This window comes from Lucilia cuprina, chromosome 2 (assembly GCF_022045245.1).
Source record: "Lucilia cuprina isolate Lc7/37 chromosome 2, ASM2204524v1, whole genome shotgun sequence".
Classification (NCBI taxonomy): domain Eukaryota; kingdom Metazoa; phylum Arthropoda; class Insecta; order Diptera; family Calliphoridae; genus Lucilia; species Lucilia cuprina.
In genome coordinates this window covers 66,479,607-66,485,466 of record NC_060950.1, presented here as the reverse complement: position 1 = coordinate 66,485,466, position 5,860 = coordinate 66,479,607, and positions in this window count along the sequence as shown.

Here is a 5,860-nt window from a genome sequence, read left to right as displayed (position 1 = left end):
CTAAAAAAATCTTTGAAAATATCAACCTGCTTTGTTGTGTTTTTTTCAAAGTTTATTTCATAAGTAGCGATAGATATACCTACTTAAAAATTAAATATGAATAACAATGCTCCCAAGTTTTCAAAATATATACACCCTATGATGGTTTGTGAATTTGATAATTGAAATTAAATTTGCGAGATACATAATTTCAATGCAAATTGGAAAAAATTTTTCAAATTTGTTTGAAAATTTTTAGTGTGGAAAAATTTTTTTTAATAAGTTTGTGTCCGAACTAAACAAAAATTGAATTGCTGTCAAATAATTCATGCTAAGCAGTTATACTGTTTTATTCAAAGTTTTTATAGTTATAGATATAAATTTCGAAAAAAAAACACAGCAATTGTAGAATAAAAAAAGATATACAACATTTTCTTAAAAAAATGGATTTATTAAATACAAATTTTAGTTATTGCACGCCAAGGGGATAACTCAAAAGGTTTTAATCTAGACTAAACAAATTTCAAATCATAATGTCAATAGTGGCCAACAGATGGAGTTATTTGCAAATTTATTATTAAAATTATGTATAATTTATCCATAAATATTTTAACAATTTGTTGCAAAAACTGTTCTTTACACTGAAATATCATGAAAGTATACTATTTAAATTACAGAAATTTTGTTCATTTTTCTATTTTTATACTTTTTCAAAAATATTTGATGAATACCAAAATTAAAGACAATAGTTGTGTTTTTTTCGAAGTTTATATTAATTTTCAGTACAAATTTAAGTAGGTATATAAATTTCATAAGTAGCTATTGATTTACCTTCTTAAAAATTAAGTAATCCAAATGTTATAAATCTAAAAAAAAATCACAGCACAATATTTGTTGGCAGTTAAAATGTTTAAAGTTATATTTTTTCCTATACTTTACATTTTTTTAGAATATTTTGTTAAAAAACGTTATACCTTCTAAAGAAATTATTATTTTTTAAATATTTATCATTTGAATATTCATATACATATTTAGAATATTACTATTAAATTACTATAATTAATTGTATATTTTAACATTTAATAAAACCGCACACTGAATATAGTTTAACATAAATTTAAAAGTTAAATGATTTGAATTATACTGCAAAAATGCAAATCAATTGTTTTTTATTTCGAAATAAATGAACCAATAAAAAGAAATTAAAACTGAAAGCAATTCTAATTCATGCTTAAAATCAGCCTAATGTATTGAATTAACTATAATTTATTTTAATAGCATTCTTCCAGAAAAATAAAATTTATAACTAAGATCAGAAGTTTTATAATTAGCAACAATTTCATTTGTAAAATATTTGATTAAAAATTTAAATATAATTATGCATTAATTAAAGATACATTCCAAACATATTTCTGGCTTTTTTTATACAATCCAGCTTATTTTGGAAATTTTAATTTTTTGTGATCCTTTGTTGTTTTTAAGGACTTAATTTCAAAAATTTGATATCCTCCAATAGAATAACGATGTATATATATACATATATGTATGTACATTAGACCGACTCACAAAAAATTATACTTGCATTACCCTTCTCAAAATATTCGCTGCTATGTCATATGTTATTACGCAAAATATTTTGGATTTAATGAGCTGGACAATTTTCCATAAAATAATAATAAAATCGTGTCCCGATTTTACATGTTGAATTCAAAAATTCTTTGTTTTGTTTTAAAATGGTTCTCAAAATATTTTGAATCTATCGACAGCCGTTCATAAAGTAGACTTAAATATGAAGTAGGTTAAATAACGGAATTTTTTTAGTTATTTTTTAAAATTTTACAGTTTATCTAAAACAAAATATGGAATATGTACATATTTATTAATACTGAGTCAATTCAAATATTTTAATGTGAACATAAATTTTTATACCTACATAAATCTTTAATTTTCCCTTTTGCAAAATTTTTATTTTTTTCATTTTACTAACCAAATTTAAATCATCAAAAGAAATTAAATTTCTGTATACCAAAACTCAAAATCTTATTTAAAACACAATACATATAAAACAGTTTAAAAGTATTTTACGAAAAACACTAAAAAATAATAATTAAAATAAATTAATATGCGATGAAATAGCAATTCAATTAAAACAGAACATTTCATTTGTTTCCTCCAGATTTAAGGAACATTTAACATCAAAATTAAACAATAAAAAAAGCTCAAACTTTTTAATTTAATTCAAAAAGATTTCCTTTCTATAAATAATCCAATATTTTATTTTAAAATAAAAAATAAAATTAAAAACAGGATCGTATTCCGATTTCGCCTGGTTTAAAATGAACATTGTATAACATTTAAAAAAAATTTGAATTAATTTTTAAAAATGTAAAAATAAAACATTTCAGGAAATTTATTTTTACAAACATACAGGCAGATGGACATTTAAAAATAAACTTAACTTAAAAAGGAGATAAACATAGACGGACAGATGAACATCACTGAACTGATTCCGATACCTTTAAGGATTCAGAGTACATTTTACAAATTATAAACTAAATAACAAAACAATATACACCATTTTCACGAAGGTGAAAAATGTACTAAATAATATAACTAGAGTTTAAAGTTCAGTCAAATGAACAAAGGATCACAAAAGAAGAAATATGTATACAGATTTATTATCTATTTTTGTGTTTCTATATGTATATGGTTTTATTAATGTTCAAAATACATTTGTACAAAAGTATATATACATCGGAATTATAATAAAAATTTTGTAAAGTTTTATATATACATATATAACACCCTGTAACAATTTTGAAAAAAGCTTTCACGCATAGAAAAATTGATATGCATGTGAAACTAGAATTTATTTAGAGCAATTCTGCAAACCTCGATTTTTATGATCAGCTCTTATGTCCTTATAAAAGGACTTTAAAGTTTAAAGGACTTACAGTTTCAAACGATTTTTTTTAATATTTATATGTGTTGTATTGATATCAAAGAAATGCTGAAAATCTGTACATTCTATCTATATTATTTACTAACTTTAGCAAAAAATCGAAAAATAAATGAAATTTCAAAAATTATCACTCCTTTTTTGGGAAAAATTTTCCTTATGCTTCCATTCCTTTTTTAATCCTGATGAATTCAAATAAATGATATTATTTCAGCTTCATTTAATATTAACATTAATACCAATTATTTATATAAATTTGGAATTCCATCTTTTGAAATTTGTAAAACTTTATGGAACAAAAAGGCTAATTATGAAAAAATGAGTACGCGAAGTTAATACTATTGGTCCACTTTTAATTTTTATAAATTTTTATAAATGAAATAATTTATGTTGCACGGTTATATAAAACTTTACAAAAAAATATATTTTTTCATAAAAACAATTCTTACAAAGCTTAAAAATCATTTCAATATTGCATGTTATTATTAACAGAGCTTCCGTATTACTTAAAAATGAGTAAAGAATTAATAATAATTGATGGAGAAAGAATAAACTATAGAGTTATTGAAATAGAGAAAGATGGATCATGTCTTTTTGGAGCTATATCTTACTTAATTTACGGACATCAGTTATTTGCGAAAGACATTCGAGATGAAATAGTAAGACATGTGGTTGAATTTTGGGAGGATTTTCAAGTTCTAACGCATGATCAATTTGGGAATAATTATGGAAGTGCAGAAGAATATATAGCTGAAATGTCTCTTCCCTCTACCTTTGGCAGTTTATGTGAACTGGTTGCCGCCGGACAGTTATACCCGTATTATTTCGAAGTCTATCGCAATGGAGAACTTTATGTAAGATATGGCATTGAGAGCAATCCAATTAAAAGACTGAGGTTTACAGGAAACCTATCCGAAGGCCACTTTGATGCGTATGACGAATGTAATATAGAAAGATCATCAAATAGCACACGTAAACGACGCACAAGGTACACATCTAATATGCGAAGAAAACAATTGAATGAAGCTGCTAAAAAATATACCACTGTAAATCCGAATGTACACAGAACGTCTGTGAAAACGTACCAGAAAGCTAATCCAGAAATACATAGAACAGCAAATACTAAATACCAACAAAAAAATGCCAAACAACACAGATTAAATGTCAGTATATACCAAAAAAGCAATCCTGAAAAACGCAGGAAAATTCAATCTCAGTATAGAGAAACGCACTTAATACCATGGAAAGTAAAAGAAAATTCAGGACTGGAATATAAAAAAAATATTAACTATGAAAACGATAAAATAACAAATATCGGTCAAATGATACATAGATGTAATTTCTGTAATGCTTTAAAATGGAAGGACGAATCTGCAGGTTTATGCTGTAACTTAGGAAAAGTGCAATTAGAACCATTTGAAAAGCAACCAGATTTACTAAATAGTCTAATTTTGAACAACCACCCTGACCATAAACATTTCTTGCAAAATATACGAAAATATAATGGATGTTTTCAAATGACATCATTTGGCGCAACCCACGTTTTTGAAAATCGTTTTATGCCCACATTTAAAATTCAGGGTCAAGTGTATCACTTAATTGGAAGCCTGCTACCTAATCAAGAAAATGCCCAATTTTTACAAATATACTTTGTTGGCGAAAGTGAAAAGGAAGCAGATATAAGATGTCAAAACTATCCTGGACTAAAACAAAATTTGATAAAACATCTACAAAATATGTTGCATGAAGTTAATAATTACATAAGGGATCTAAAAACGACAATAAATAGTCTTCCTAAGGAATGTGAAAATTATGAAGTAGTAATTCATGCCGACAGACAACCACTTGGAGCACATTCCGGACGATTTAACGCCCCAACATGTCACGAGGTAGCATTAGTTATTGTTGGTCAGCAATTTGAAAAAAGAGACATTATTCTCAAAAGCCGAGATAATAAATTAAAAAGAATAAGTGAACTTCACAGATCTTACGATGCGCTACAGTATCCACTTATGTTTTGTCGAGGTGAAGACGGATACTACATAAATATTCCATTACGTGACCCTAATACAAAAAGTCCCCTAGGAAAAAAACACGTATCTGCGGCCAACTTTTATGCTTACCGAATTATGGTAAGGAATGATAACGACCACATCTTCCGATATAGCTCCCTCTTCAGTCAATTTTTAGTTGACATGTATGCTAAAATTGAAACTGAAAGGTTAAATTACCTAAGAAATCACCAAAAAGAGCTAAGATCTGAAAGTTATGTACACTTACGAGATGCCCTTGGTAGACAAGATGCCAATTTGGCAAATATAGGACAAGTAGTTGTACTTCCGTCTACTTTTACTGGTGGCCCTCGATATATGCACGAAAAAACCCAAGATGCCATGACATATGTCCGAAACTTTGGTCGCCCAGACCTATTCATAACATTCACGTGCAATCCAAAATGGCAAGATATTGCCGAAGTCCTCTTTTCATCGCAAAAGCCATACGATCGTCATGACATTATTGCCAGAGTTTTTCATTTAAAATTAAAAAAACTAATATCATTACTAACCAAAGGATGCTTATTTGGTAAAGTAAAATGTTATATGTATTCTGTGGAGTGGCAAAAAAGAGGATTGCCACACGTGCATATTTTGTTATGGTTAGAAGATAAAGTAACACCAAATATAATCGATAACATAGTATGTGCAGAAATACCAGATCCTGAAAATGATCCACTTCTTCATGAAATTGTAAAAAACAACATGATTCATGGTCCTTGCGGCACCATTAATTCCAATTCACCATGTATGAAAAATAATAGGTGCACCAAAAAATATCCTCGAACGCTGATACGTGAAACAGAAACAGGAAAAGACGGTTATCCAAATTATCGAAGAAGAGCTCCAGATTCCGGTGGTTTTACAC